Source organism: Camelus ferus, chromosome 20 (genome assembly GCF_009834535.1).
Source record: "Camelus ferus isolate YT-003-E chromosome 20, BCGSAC_Cfer_1.0, whole genome shotgun sequence".
NCBI classification, from domain to species: domain Eukaryota; kingdom Metazoa; phylum Chordata; class Mammalia; order Artiodactyla; family Camelidae; genus Camelus; species Camelus ferus.
Window position 1 is genome coordinate 9,962,122 of NC_045715.1, and position 16,115 is coordinate 9,978,236.

The 16,115-nt window shown below is 45.5% G+C and overlaps 1 long non-coding RNA gene across 4 annotated transcripts in view; it reads right to left on the bottom strand.

Moving 5' to 3' along the window:
• The window catches only part of LOC116658208, a 271,406-nt gene that overhangs the window by 24,962 nt on the left and 230,329 nt on the right, over positions 1–16,115 (bottom strand). For 3 of the 4 annotated variants that reach the window (XR_004313435.1, XR_004313433.1, XR_004313434.1), the window contains one exon: positions 9,999–10,285. The exons of the other annotated variant lie outside the window; for it this stretch is intronic. This is a non-coding gene — a long non-coding RNA (uncharacterized LOC116658208). Of the gene's footprint in view, positions 1–9,998; positions 10,286–16,115 lie in introns of those variants that run through there. 4 annotated transcript variants of the gene reach the window in all.

Here is a 16,115-nt window from a genome sequence, read left to right on the forward strand (position 1 = left end):
GCCCTGACAAAACCACCTCACTTTATAGACGAGGGGACTGAGGCACAGAGAAGTTAAGTTTCCCTGCCCAAGGTCTCAAGGCCAGTGAGTGGAGCAGACAAAATTAGAATGCATGCAGCCTGGCTCCCAAATACTCTCCCTTCCCCAAAATTGCTGCTTCTCTCAGCCACAGGAAGTGACAGTCTCCATCACCAAACTAAAGTGGGGAGGGAAATGGAGTGAAAAATGCATTCAAGTAAAATGCAGCTAGGTCAGTGGCCATGAACAGGACAGACTTTGAAATCACTGAGGTTTGTTTCCAATCTAGGCTTCATTTTAATGTCTGTGGCTTTTATCATGGGATGAAAATCTCTCTGGGCCTCCATTTTCCTGATCTGCAAAGTGCCATGAAAACTCTGCAAGGTTATTAAGGGATTAAATGGGGTAATTTTTTATGCAAACAGTGCTTCCGGTATGTGAGTGAAATCACATAGATCGTGTGATTAGACAAGGGCTCCAAACTCATGTTTTAAGCCCACCCTTGCTTGACTTACGGGAGTTATAGTCTCCTATAATGAACTCTCTCCCAAGTGTGTTTCAGTTCCTCAAAGCCCCTTTCCTGTGTCCATCTCTAGGGTGCGATTCCCACTGGTAGAGGTCACTCCCACCTTGCGTCAGTACCTCTGATCAAAGCAGCTAACACGCACAGCGCAGCTGTACCTACTGCAGGGCCAGGCTGGGTTCCAACGCCGGGTCAACTGTCTCAGACTCTCACTCGCCTTCCTCCACGAGCTTCCTGCTGGGCCAGTTAAACACATCAGGCTCCTCTTGCTCGTGGGAACTGCTCACCTGGGGCCCTTCCCTCCCTGTCCCTGGCCCTACCCACCAGTCTATCCAGTCTGTCTCTGCAAGCCCAAAGCCTAGTGGGGAACAGGGCTCATGCATTTCTCTCTCGGGGGAAACACACATGTACAAAAGGATGTACAGGAAGAGGAAACTCACTAGTAAAGTTTCTGAGACAGACCCTGCCAGCCTGAAAGAACAAGGACCCCAGTTTGGGGGTGGGGGTTGTTGTGGTTGTTTGCTTTTTGCTTTTCCCTGCTTGTTTCTGTCCTATCTTGGAGATACTCCATGGCAAAATTCTTGACCTGCATATTCTCATTTAATCCTCCCAACCTTTCTGTTGAATCACTATTGTTCCCACTTTTTGGATGAGAAAACTGAGGATCAAAGGAGAGAGGCAACATGCCAGCGCCTCAAAAATAGTGCCAGAGCCTAGGCTTGTCTGGTTCCAGAACCCTCATCTTTAACCTCTACACTGCACCTGTATAACAGATCCGTCCATCTGTTTCCAACAAATACTGGTTACTTTCTTGGGAGGCAAGAAACATTAGTTCTAACCCAGCTCTGTCTCTTAGAAGTCAAATGGCTTTAAATAAGTCACTCAGTCCTTCAGGCTCAGTTTCCTCATCAATCAATGGAGAGAAGTGGAATCGAAGAAACAAATAATGTCTTAAAGCTCCAAACATTTACAGTTCTAAGAATTAATCACCGGAGAGCCTAAACTAATACATTTCTACCATGTCCTCCTCAGCTGGTACTCGGCATTGGGGAAAATTCTTAGAAACAGAAATAACCAAAAATAACAGGTATAAGCCATCTGCCAGATTTACAAATCATGCTGCAGAATTTACTGTGCTCTTTTTCCCTTTGAATGGGAACATGCAGGTCTAGGATGTGTCATCGTAATACTGCTGAGATGGGAGTTACTACTGACTGACCGTGCACAGTCCCAATTCCAAGAATCCTCTCTGAAATCACATGCTTGATGACGCGAATACTGAATCTCAAAAAATAATCTCAATTGAATCCCTTCACCCAATAAGCAATATAGAAAAACATTTATCTTTTTTATTTTAAAATAAACATTGAGAATCTTTCTTTTTAAAATGGTGAAAATAATCATGGCAGTAAGTATAACCAAAAAGAGCCTTGGAGAAGAAGTGAAAAAGAATGAGGGAGAACTTGATGTGAGACCAACCTCCTTGGACTCAGCCTGTTCCTTCTGGCTTAATGCCCCCTCCTTCAGCACAGAGTTGGAACACAGGCAGATGAAATCTTAGCCTCTGTGTGGGAGAAGGCACTTCCTACCATAAACTGGGAGGGAGTGTCAGGGATGCCTGTCAGCCCATTGAAATCAATTCACCCCAACACACACATTTTTCCATTTTATTCCCTACACCTTGGCCTTGGACACCTTTGCCGAAACTCGACAAGGAGTTTATCACATTGATTAGGAGTGCCAGGACATCCATCAGAAGGCAATGCACACACTCCAGAAATCTCTTTTCTCTTTAATTTTTTCATTTTCAACCATCTTTAATTCATTCATGTATTTATGCATCACAAACGCACAACAGAAGTGCTCCCATGGGGTCAGTCAAATTCCAAAAGAGAGTAAACCTTCATTTGTTCTCTCTACAAATATTTACCATATGCCTACTATGTCAGGAGGTATCCACACAGAAAGAAAAAAGACACACTCGCTGCCTCAAGGAACCACCTGTAGGACTCAACCTGGGGACCACCTCCTCCAGGATGCCTTCCCTGGCACCCAAGTCAAGACAGAGAAGCACCTCCTCAGTACCCCATGGCACTGAGTCCTTCACAGTCATGACCTGATCCCCTGGAGTATGAGGTAGACTCCCCTTGCTGCAGGTCCAGTGGGAGAGCTTCAAATAGAACGCATCTCCCAGCATCCCGGACAAAGAATTGCAATAATGATGATAACAAAGATGAAGATGTTGATAAGAATATAATGAAAAAATGTAGTCTCCTTTTCTAGAAGTACTGCTTGCCTATCTCCTTGTGCCCCAGATCCCTGGATGTGCCTACTTGCACGCTCATGGGGGCTCAGCGTGCGTCTGAGAGGATGCCAAGACGGCAGCCCGATGTCAGTGTCTTGCAGGGCACTGCTCTCTGTTTTGTACCATCCTGACTAATGTAATTCAGCTATATCGGGATGAAAAATGAATAGGAAGTAGATCTTGCTGCTAAAACATATGTGTCAGAAAATCATTATGAGTATTAAATTACAGCAATAAAATGAACCAGAACTAATTTTGCAAATTAAGATCCAATAAATTTTTTTCATAGCCACACCTTTCCTTTAAAAAAAAAAAAAAGCAAAATAAGATTGAGCCAAGCAGTATTAAAACTGAGTGTAAGGGCAGGGCGGGGGTGAGGTAGGAATATGAATAGAACCAGAAATTTCAGTATGACAAATAGATTAGCATTTTGGAGGGTAGAGGGGATGGAGGTTGTCTGGCCGATAGAAAGAATACAGCCCGTGTGCCAAACAGTATAATGATCAGTTTCCGAGCTGACACACTATGTATTTTACATGTAAAATTTATGTATACATATTCCCCTTCCTCTCTTCTGCTACCACCCCCTACCTCCCCACTCCCTAGACAAGGTTCTGCTGACACAAGAAACGAGTAAATTTCTAAATTTCTGACAACCGCTTATTTTTAGAAGAGACTATCACTGTCGGTCAAATTAAATCTGAAGCTATAAACAAACCTTTAGAGCTTTGCCTGATCTCAGAGAATAACAGGATATCTCCCTCCACCCTCCAGCCTGAGAAAGAGACTGTAATTAGCTCATTGTCCCTGAACAGGCACAAGAGGGGCGGGGCTCGCATACAGGCTCCCTTTCAACCTTTCCAGGGAGATCTCTGGCAGATGTTAATCAATTAGGTGAGTAACTCAATTAGGTGAGTAACTTCTACCATCTCCTGGGAACACGGTGGAGCACAACACCTCGTTCCAAAACGGACGCTGAGGAAGAGGATGAAATACCCTGGCCAAGGACTCAGAGACTTAGTTTGCCCAGAAGAGGGAAAAACAGGATTCACCTCCCGCCATCACATTCCTCCAGGCTCCGGGCCCCCGGCTCTGGCTCTGGCTCTGGCAGAACAGCGGGAAGCTATTCTGCTACACCCAGCGAACCAAACTATTTATAGCCACACAATCATTATAAATAAAGCTGTTTATAACATCGAACCTTGGCCCTGCAGTAGTTAAAACTGTAAACTGGCAGCTATAAATAACTCTGTTACATGCTTAAGTGTGCCTACTGACTGGTGCTTCCTCAAATCGTGACAAATAGTGACAAGTTTGTTTGACAAACATCCCACCGACATTCATCTGACTTGGAATAAGTGGTGCTGCTTTTTTAATTTGGTCCCTGAGGCCCAGGGTCTCGGAAGCTTTCTTTCTTCTTTCCCTCCCTCAGCTCCTGCACTGGGAGACTCTGACCTGCGTGTAGCTGTTTTCCCCCCTAATCACTGGAAGGGACTTGGGGACATTTAAGGAGAAGCTTATTAAACCCACTGTTTCTCTCACAAGATGGTTCTGCTGGAGGGTTTTTTGCAAGGGTCTGGGGAGTTTTATTAACAACACAACAGCAATAGAGGGGCGGGGGGATGTGGGCCAGACTGGGTGTTGGATAAAGGTGGGGAGGGGGTTGGAAGGAAAAAGCAGATTGTTGAAATCCTTTTGCAAGGAGAACCCGAAAGCCTAGAAATGCCAGAAGTCAGTTACAAGGGAATCAATAGCAGGCATGAGTGGATTGGAGAGACCTTGAATAGTCCTACACTGGGGCCCCCAAGGCTTGGGTGCTCTCCCAGGTGAACTGACAGCAACGTATGCCTGGAGTCACGTGGGACGTCAGAGCTCCAATGGGCCTTTGGGATTGTCTAATGTAACTCTGTCATTGTATAGGTCTCAGAGTTGAGCCAAAGAGGCTCCCGCAACTAGTCAGTGGAGAATCAGGCTAGAAGCCCGATCTCTGGGCCCTGGGCAGGGAGCTTCTCCCATCATCATTAAATTAATTAAAATACGTAAAGTGTTTGGTGCCATCCCTGGCCCTTGGTGCTAGCAATTATGGGCGTGGTGATCATCATCCAGTTCTTTTGACTGCTAGTCTCTGTGTATTAAATCTTTAAGAGGAATTCATACTGCTCCCCACCCTCCATGTCCCATGTCTTCTCTGACTCTCAATTACAACATGGACACAAGCTCACCTCCCCACCCCCTCTTTTTTCTGTCTACCCTGAACAGAGCTTGCAGAGCAATCTTTAAACATACAGCTCCAATCATAAAACTGCTGCCCACCTGCTCCCCCATCTCCCCGCCAGGCTGGAACGACAGCCAGGAGGCATTACTCTCCGGCCCTGAGTGCAGGACCCACACCCAGGAGTGAACATCTTCTTAAACGTGTGCCTCCGGGTGCTCCGCTTGCTTCACCCTAGTCCCCACCCTGCTCCCCCGCCCAGAATAAAAACCCATTCATTGGTTCTGTGTTTGCCAGAATAACTACAGACTTCTCACGCTGGCTGACAGCATCCTCGGTTACTGGTCCAAATCTATGCTTTAATCCAAAGTGGACTCCTTGTTCCTCCCAGAACATAAACTCTGAGACAATTTCTCATTGCCTTTGACAAGGATGCCCTCCCTTTCATTACAGAACCCTGACCATCCTTCAAGCCCGAGGAAGGAAGCCTCTGCTGACTGATGAGGCAGCGGTGACGTCCTCTCCACGGCATCCCCATTACCCTCATTTGCCTGCCTCTTTCAGCGCTGGCCTGTCTCTCTCCCGCTTTACACTTCTGTGCACGTGCTTGCATCTCATCCTCTCTCCTAGCGGTAAGGGGAACTCTTTCTCAGCCATGTTGGTAGCTGACATAGCGAATATCCAGAAAAGGGTGAAACATTTAAAAAGCCTGCTTTCTAAATGGGCAAGCAGAAACAAAAACAAAGACTTTGAAAATGATAAATGACAGTATCAACTAGTGAATATTTGCTGAGATGTGTAAATAACCAGCAGAACCTATAATGGGTCCAGGCAGTTTGCACCAGCCCAGGACATCCCTCAGGAGGCTACCTGAGGGACGTCCACCTGGCAAACGGGCGCATCCTCTGTGCTAACGACAGACGTGGGTGCTTGCAAGGTACTGAGAGAACTGGAACTGGAAGAGGCTAAATAACTGGGCAACCCGGCAGTTAAACAAGCTGGGGGAGAAAAGGGCCAAGCATCTAATGAACCCATCAGTCAGCTGCCCTCAAACATTCATTAAGAGCCTGCCTATGACGTACATGACGTAGGACTACCCTTAACGAGGAGATGTTTTCAAGCAAACAAACTCACAGAAAAGGAAATCAGATCTGCGGTCACCAGAGGCAGGGGTGGAAGCAGGGGAACTGGATGAAGGTGGTCAAAAGGTGCAAATCTCCAATTATGAGACAAATCCTTGGGAAATAATGTATAACATGATTAATATAATTCATCCTGGTGTACATTACATATGGAAATTGTTAAGAGAGTAGAGACTTAAGAGTTCTCACTCATCACAAGGACAAAAAATTTTTTTCTATTTCTTCAGTTTTGTATTTATGTAAAATGACAGATGTTCACTAAACTTATTATGGTTATCATTTCATAATGTATGTCATCAAATCACGATGCTGTACACCTTCAATTTATACAGTTCTTTATGTCAGTTATATCTCAGTAACACAGGATTTCCAAAAAAAGAACAGATGTTTTCCTCGCCTTCCAGAATTAACAATCAGCTCCATTTTCTACATCTTCCCTCACCCTTTCAGCTTTTATAATGCTAAGACCCATGGGACACCGAGTCATTTGTTGGCCCCCAAATTCTTATCTTTACGAGGAGAGAATTTGCCAAGCCTTGCCTGGCCTCCCAGTGGGTTCCACATCCCTATGCGTGTCAGCCCTGGTCCGTCAACCCCCCTCAGCCTGCCAGGCCCCGGGTTGTTTAAGGTCCCCTAAATACTCCACTGACACACGACAGAACTCACCACATCAGGACTAACCCATCCCCGGAGGAGAAGCAGATGAGAAAACTTTCAGCTGACAAGCTACCCACCAAAGAGGAAAAGCACGAACTGAACACTCCTACAAGAGTCCTCTTTCTTCCTCACAAGCGACACAAGAAGGAAGGCGCCAGGCAGGATGGGGGCTTGGGGTCCCTTTGTGCACTCCCGTATTAACATAGTCACACTTTGCTATGCAGATGTCACTTCCAATAAACACCAGGGCTTTCCCGGGCCTGGACTCTAATTGAAGGGATTGTTACTGTTAGTGAATGGCTGGGGAATTAATTAATGCACAGCCAACCACTTCATAAATGCCTGCTTTGTGAGCGGTCCCAGCGTCCTGGGGACCGCGACTCCTGTGGTCAGCGCAGCTCCAGGCCTCTGTGTCAGCAAATGATATTTATTATCGCCATCAGCCCCTTTCTAAAGCCACCAGGAAAACGAGGCCTCACCTGGAGTCCAGAGGGCACAGCCAGCCACACTCCCTCTTCTCTGGGGCTGAGCCTGAAGTGTTGGAAAAACTACCCCCAGTCTTTCAGATTTTTTGAGCATGACTTAGTTTTTGAAGAAAGACATCGTTTATAAGTCGTAAGTATGGGAACAAGAATGCAAGCAGATAAAAAGCTTTTCTCAACCCACTCTGTTCCTAATTTGGTTACTTGAGGTCTACGCAGGTACAAAAACATATGCACACACCCACTCACGCTGGGAAGCACCACACACTCACGCACACACGCACGCACACGCACACACGCGCACACACACACAAGAGTTTCTCTGATCTGCATCACTCCCAATCTTCACCGAATTTAAAAGTCAGTTCCAGTTTGAATGCAGCAAATGGACTCTTCAGGCCCCTACCTCCTAGGAATATAAGATGGAAAAAGGAAGTAGTGAGTGAACATGGAAGCTCTCTGCCTGATACACACCTCACTGAATACACACGGGGTAGGTGGTTTTATTTTTCCCCTAGAAAGCTGGTCCCCGGTTCTGCTGACATGGCATGACCAGGCCCCATGTCTGTTTTTGTTGTGGTGGTTTCAGTCTAAACTGCCATGAATGCAGTCTGCAAACTCCCTTTAAAATGAAAAGAAAAAAAAAAAAAAGTGTCGCGATGCTAACAGTGGTGGAATTGTGGGAGTTTTTTTCTTTATGCTTTGTTGTGGTATCTGAGCGTTCTATGGTGAGGGTGTATGTTTTATATTCGAGGGAAAAAAAACATGAGGTAAAAACAAACTATTTTCATTTCATAAAATCTCTCCAGATCCTGAGGTTTGCTTTGGCAGCTTTATCTGATTTTTGTGGAAGTGCTGTTCAGGTCTTGAAAATTAGCCTGGGTCATAAAACAAGGAGACTATGACATTCTCTGAAACTGGATCCTACACCACTGGTTTCTGTCTAACTTTAGTGGGAAAGAAGTAACAGCGAATTTACCTTCGGGAACTTTATTCTTCCTTTTCCATGTTCTTAACCCTCTCCCCAAGTCCTTGCCAACCTCACAGTTCCCATCACTTTCCCTGTTTTGCTCTGGGTTTTTCTTTACTGTTACTTTAAACACTCTGACTGACTGCAATTAATGGTTCCACGTTAGCTACAGAATGTCACCGTTTAGCATCTCTAGCCTTTTAAAAGCAGCACACACTCTAGGGAGACTGCTAAATGTGGGCTTGGTTGAAACAACATGCAGTCTGGAAAACAGTCACAGGCCCCAGGCTTTTGAAAAGCTATATTCTTTATTCTTACTTAGAAATCATATTTGCCAAACTTATACGTTAAGTACGAATATTAAGTGCCTGATGAAGGAAAATAAGTAATGTTTTGGGGTGCTGCATTTTGGGAACAGATGAGGAAACTGTATCCCAAAGAAGTTAAATAACTTGCTCCAGGTTATTCATTGGTCTAGGTTGGGCTTGAATAAGAAAAGGTTTCTGATTCCTAGCTTGACTTCTTGTTTCAATACATCATCCCCCCACCCACCTAATGTAAGTCCCAGAAAATCAGACTACCTCATTGCCAATGGGAAACTTCAGCCTGAACGTCCTAATGTTCTCTCCCTTCCTTTTGGGGAATTCTTGGCAAGTAGGCTAAGAAATGAGGCTGAGTGAGCAAACACCTCATTTCTGACTCTCCTGAGCCTTCTCTATGATTAGACCATGCTCTGCAGACAGAAGGGAAACACACAAGAAAGGAAAACCTAGGAAGAAGCAATCATTCATCATTGCTGCCTTTTCCTTTCCATTCTGATCCATGTAACTGTGATTGATCCCTGGTTATCCACACACTGTCCAGGACCTAGAGAGAGAGAGAGGCAGGGCCACAGAGAAGTTTCCCAGTGGAAGTCGACTTCCCAAGCCAGCAGGGTGAATTTCTGGTGGTTTTCTATTAGCCAACAGTTGACTCTGCCCCCCCGTGGTTAGATCTGGGGTCACCTTCCTCCAGGCCCAATGTGGACAGCATCTTGGCCCCCTAGTCATTGTGTACCTATATATTTGCCACACTGCCCTGCCTGCTCTCACCTAAAACAAAAATAAGATCTTGACCTTAACTTGCCAATGGATAGATACCACATAAAGAATCTCAGTACCAGCCATTTATATATTTGTTCAGCTGAAATATGGCAAGTGGTTACTGGGCACCAGGCCTTGGGCCAAACTTGTGCTATATAAAGAAACCAGACACACAACTCTTGCTCGTGACAAGCTAATGTGACAATTAGAGAAAAAGGGACAAATGACAGAGAGCCAAGTTTAATTTACACCCAGATCGACAAACGCCTCTTTTTAAGACTCAGATCAGACATTGCCCTCTTCCTGGGCATCTGCAGGCAGTAATGTGCTTTTCCTTTTGTGCTCTGATAATATTTGGATTATTCCTTGACTCCAGAATTTCTCATATTGCTCAAATTATTTCTATGCACATCATTCCTTAGATTGTGAGTGAAAGGGGGAAGGTGGAGGGATGAAAAGAGGAAAATCTCAGAACCCCACAGTATCTGGGACTTTTCAGATGAATGAATGAATGGGTAAATAGATGAATGAATGAATGATTTTCCAAGCTCTCTTGTCCTCTAAATTTCCTACACCCAAATGTGTGTCCACCAATTCAAATAACCAGTAAATTTCCTCATGAACTGTTTATTTCCAGTTCATTACACAAACTCGCAGGATTTGGAGAAGTGGAAGTCTTCTCTCACTCAGCCAAAAGCACAATTTTCTTGTCTTTGTTTGTGTTTCTCCAGGCGCAGAGGGGCACAGCTGAGTCTGTGTGAGCGCGTATGGGTAGGGTGTGCGTCGGTCCTGCACGTAATCGGGTAGCATCCTCAATAACAGGTGTTCCTCCTGGAGGGCTCAGCGGTGACGGAGGGCATGGAGGGGTGTGCCAGGAAGATGGGGAGACACCGCCTGCCAAAACCAATCACATTAAATCTTAATGCTCATTCAGGGCCTGTCACAGGAGGAGAGATCTGATGAACACCCGAATGTCAGGGTGGTTATAGCGTCTGTTAAATGGCTTGTTAATGTGATTGTTGAGGATTTTACACAGAAATGACACTGGCTACCAGCACAGCAAGGCAGGCCTGGCTCCAAGCCAGCTTCTACCAAGTACCATCACGACGTCAGGCCAGGTGGACGGGGGTTCTGCAGCTACCTGGTCTAGCCTCCTGCTGGCTCTGTTTTATAATCTGACTCTTTTAAGAAAAGGCTAGCAATCTCCCCAAAAAAGATGCCTAAGGTCACAATTTTTGCCTGTTCTTCAAGTGAAATAAAGGTCTGTTACACCAGAAAGAAGGAGAGCTTGGAAACAATTTGTCCCTCTCATCTCTTTCCATGAAATAAACAAGACATGAATAGTTAGGTCAGGTGGTACCACGGTCTGAAGAAAGAAGGCGGAAAACACTGAAGAGCAGAACACAGTGACCCCTCGATGGGTTCTAGCAGTGTTTTCTCTTTGTTTTCCTGATGAGTTGATGGCACAGATGACGGACATCAATACTAACTGAGCATCAGCTGGGGCAAAGGACCGCTTTCGCTGATTTGGGGAACAAGAAAGGAAGTTACATGAGCCTTATCTACAAGAATTTGACCTAAAGAGGATAGACACAGCCAAACAAAATAAAATACAGTTATTGTGCAGATAACTGACTGCAATGAGATGCAGGGTATGAGACAGTAAACGTCCTTAAGATCCTTTTACAAACCTCACTCATTCGTTTCTCCAACATTCATTCACCGATGCCCACATTGTGCCCTACTATAATCCTGCAGCCCTTTTCTTAGGAATAAACGTTCCGTGTTTATTTTATTTTATTTAAATCTATTCTATTCCATTTTTGGATAGGAAGTGTATATATCAGAAAACATTTCATATTGGTTTGACTATCTCGGTAAGGAAACCTTTCCGCAGGCTGAATCAGTTCCACTCAACAACCAAGTCAGCAATCACAGACTCTTAGGGTCACGGACCCTGAAGGTGATCTAGCCAACCTTCTCACAGTGAAGACAAGGAAGTTAAGTTTCTTCTGCAAAGTAACTGAGTCACTGCGTGGCGGGTTGCAGCAATTGGCCAGGTCCCCTGATGGTCAGTCCTGCACACTTTCCCCTCCCTCTGCCAACCTCCCCAATTGTCTAAAATTCCAATGCCCCAGGTTTGTCTTCAATAACAAGAAACACAGGCCGCTCTCTCCGATATGGCCCTGGTCCGAGCACAGCTCTGACATGTCCCTGCTGTGTGCCACTCTGGTCTCTGGAGAAGGATGCTGGGCTCTCCAAAAAGCCAACCAGGCCCCCGCCACCCGTGTGCAGGGTGACCCAGGTAGGACAGCACAGGACACTCGGGGGAACAGACGGGCAAACTGGCCAGCTCTCGTTGCTTGCTCAGGACAACCAAACCCTCCCACTCTGGGTCCTTTTCTTTCAAGCCCTGATAGTGTCAGGAGGATTCTCAGGGCCCTGACTCAGAGAAACGGCAATCCTCCCCACACCCACACTCTGTTTCTCACAGAGGCTTCCTCTCTCCCGGTGTGCAAAGCCCTGAAACAGTTTTCTGGTCAGTTTGAGTGCCCGGGGCAGCGCGATCCGGGTCTTAACCCGCAACTGCAGTGCCTCTCCAACTCTGTGAACCAGGCTGAAACTTCTTTCACTCCTCAAGGCCTCTGCCAGCCTCTCATGACAATCCAATCCCTGTCCCCAAGGCTCTGCCACCAGGAATCCTTCAGCCAGCCTCTCCTCTGCCTCCTCTTTCCCATATAAGCCCAGCTCTGTCTGTTGGTTCTAATGGTTTTTCTTGAAGGCAGGTTACCCTCTGTGTTAGCTTTCCCAGAGCTGCCGTGACAAAAATTACCATAAACCGGGGGCTTAAAAACAAAGGCGGTGTGCTCCCTCACAGCTCCAGAGGCCACAAGTACAGAATCGAGGTGTCTGCAGGGCCCCTCTCCTGCTGGAGGCTTTAGGGGAGACCCTTCCTCGCCCCTTCCAGCTGCTGGTGGCTCCAGGCGCTCCATGGCTCGTGGCTGAATGATTCCAGTCTCTGCCTTGCTCTTCGTGTGGCCCTCTCCTCTTCTCTCTGTGCCTTCTCTTCTACCTCTTTAAGGACACTTGTCATGGGGTTTTGGACCCACCTGGATTATCCAGGGTGATCTCATCTTGAGATCTTTAACATAATTACCTCTGAAAAGATCCTTTTCCCAAAGAAGGCTGCATCCCCAGGTTCTTGGCGTTAGGATATGGACACAGCCCTTTGGATGTCAGCAGTCACCCCGCCACACCCTCTCCTAGTACTGGGGCTCACCCTAGATCAGAGTTGAAACACTGTACTTCGGACTTAATGAATGATTCAACCATGAAGTCCTGAGTTTGCTTCAGCACTTGATGCTGGATATCAGTTTGGCGCTAAAGATACAAGATGAATGGTTCCTGCCCTCTAAAAGTTCTTAATCTTATAAATCAGAAAAGCAAATAGGTCATTACAACACGAAAAAAATTGGAAACATCCCATCACTCAAGGATTCCATGGCCCATTTCCCTGATAATTCCCATATTCCAAGCAGTGTCACTCTCTTTTTGTTCATGTGCCACTGAATCTGCTTAACCAGAAAAATGAAAACTGATGGAGGAAGGGGAATGTCAAGGGGAACAAGGGAGATGTCTTCCCTGGAGAAATTTCTCTCGGCCACAGATATGTCTGTCTGAATATTAAAAAGAAGGGCAGACATCTGGTAAAACAGTCCACGGTGGGTGTAACGTTTCTGAAGTCTGCGCAGAGAGCATCTCAGTGGCGGAAAGGGCTCACCCGCGGACAGAAGTGATGGCTCCCTGAATACGGCTTCTACATATTTGTGCACAAATCGACAACTTGGATGAATGCCAAGAAGCAAGCTCACTCTTTCACTGTTGAGTTGTTTAAGCATTTTAAGACCTTAGCTATGCGGGGCCGTGTCTGAGCGCCCATGTGAAGCCTCCCACGCTTAGTCCTCTAGACAGGAGATGGCCTGGCTTATAGACAGAGAAACAAGGCAAGTGCTTCCCTCCACTTCAAAACAGAGAACCCTAGAGCCCTCTCCTAAATTTCCTGAGGGGCGAGGGGTGCAAGATTATTCAGGGTGATGAGGCCAGATGGAGAGAAATCAAACACACACCTTGTTAAGTGACTCTAGAAGGTTTCTACCTCACAGCAGATATTCCTATCAGCAGCAAAGCCTTCCACAATTTAGGAGGCAAATGGTGGATAATATTTACCCTTGAGAGCTGAAACATACAGATATAAAGGAGACAGGCGAGTAGGCAATGTGCAAATTGGCTGGAATATTGTGATTCAGAAATAAAACGCAATTTTGTGTGCTAGAGTGACTCCTTTGCTCTGTATTTTTTAAAAACATGTAGTATCTTATTGTAAAGTGACTCTCCTGACTTTTTTCATAGCTGAGACTCAATGAATAAGACATAGATAATCATTCTAAACCAGCCCTATCTTCAGTCCCCTGCTATTATCTTCGAAAAAAGAATTATGTCCTGGAAGAGGATTTCTAAGAAAATTGGCAAAGATCCAGTAGCTGTCCAAAGAAAGCTGAGAGCACGACTGAAATTTTCTAGAAAGCTATGCTTTGGTGACTCTGCCCAGCAAAGAACTTTTTCTACCTGGGATAAGCGGCAGTTAGAAAACACTCTGTTACAGATTCCAATCTTTGCTTTTAAAAAAAAAAAAAAAAAAAAAAGCTCATGTTAAGTCCTGAGTGTAATATTTTGACAAATAAAAATAATTGTTGTAATATCCTCAGTGCTACAAAGGAGACTACCTCCACACACCTGCTCGCACAGCTGAGAAATATTACGAAGGGGGCTGACCTGGCTAACTCCCAGTTTCTCTCAGCTTACACTTCAGCTGAAAGGAGATGATTTATGCTGACCCTATCTAGCTTTTAAAGATCAGGGTGACCCCAGCCAGAAACTGGGTCCCATTATGCAAGTGAGTTTGCCACAAAAATTGGTCCTAATCCATTTCTCCTTCCTAATTCAGTCTACCAGAAAAAGCAAGAAATTTCATCCTTCAAAGAACACAGAGAAATGCAGGTGGTGAATTCTGTCTGCAGATCTCATTTAGAAAAACGTCAGCATAATGTACTGCTCACCAGCTGAGGGGGACCAGCCTGTCAGCTCCTGCTGCCCTAGCCTGTGCCCACTTCCCCTCCACCTTCCACTCCTGCGCCAGGACAGGGGTTCCAAACCTCAGATTCACCAGTGCAGCTGCCACCAGCTAGTGCCGTCTAGCACTGCACTAAGTAAGACGTGGACCCCGCAACACCAAAGTTGCAAGAAGTTCTATTGGTCGGTCCACTGTCATCTTAGGTCACAGGTTAACTGGAGGCCTCCATGACGACAGGTCTGGTTGTGGACCCTGTGAATGGAATCTTATTTGGAGAAAGGCTCTTTGCAGATGTGACTGCTAGGAATCTGGAGATGGTATCATCCTGGGTGATCCAAATGGGCCCTAAATCCAAGGACAAGTGTCCTCCTGAGAGACACAGAGAGGAGAGACACATGGAGAAGAAGAGAAAGGCCCTGGGAAGATGGAGGGAGAGATTGGAGTGACGCAGCTCCAGCCAGAGAGTGCCTGGGACCACCAGCAGCTGGAACAGCGTAGGAAGGATTCTCCCTCAGGACCTTTCACGGGAGCACTGGTCCCTGCCAACATCTTGACTGTGGACGTTCGGCCTCCAGAGCTGTGAGATGATACATTTCTGTTGTTTTAAGCTGCCCAAAATTGTGGTGATTCATTACTACAGTCATAGGAAACTCATACACCTTACTTAATTTTCAAGGACAAATGACATTCTCATGATCCAGAAGGTTGAGTCACACTATTATCAAACTCACAGGTTTGAAATTTGAAACCTCATAAATTCCTTTCTTTTGATAATTCGCCATATCTTTCAGACTAAACAATTAGTCAACAAACACACTTAAAATCTACTAATTTGTTGTAGCAAGAAAAAGACAATTGAACTAGAAAACATTGCTAGACATTCACTTAAGATTTTCACTGCAATACTTTATAAACACACATGTGATACATCTTTGAGATTGTGTCCTGGACAATTTAATCTTCTTTCTCTGAAAATCACACCCCACATCCACAGACTTGAGCTCCAAAACACATCTGAATTACATGACTCCTTTCCACCGCCCCAGTAGACTGGTTATAATTGACTGGAGCAGGGACGAAACTTGACCCCAGCTGGACCAGTCACACTGTCGCCCATGGGGATTTGAAACTGAGATGAAAACAGCCAGGCTAACTGGGCTGGCTGGGTGCTGGAGGAGGAGTAAACTCAACAGCCACCAGGAGACCACCTTCCTGCGTTTTTACAGATGGAGGTCAGTCTGGAGATGCAAAAATGGGACAGATGCCAGAGAAAAACAAAGATCAGAGACACAAAGAGGGTCCTCTCTGGGGTTCCTCCTGGCTCCCCAAGACCTCATGTTCTCTCTGGGAGGCCCATAGCCCTTGGATGCTGTGCAACGTTCCAACGTCTTGCACCTTCTTTTTTGCTTAAACCAATTCAAGCTGATTTCTGTTGTTAATACTTGGGAGAAACTTGATTAAAACCAAAACAAGCACCAACAAATGAAATTAATGAATAAAGATTAACATTTCACAATGGATCTATGTAGATATCTATCTATCTATTCATCTATCTATCCATAAATAGCTATCTATATATCTTTATCTATATAC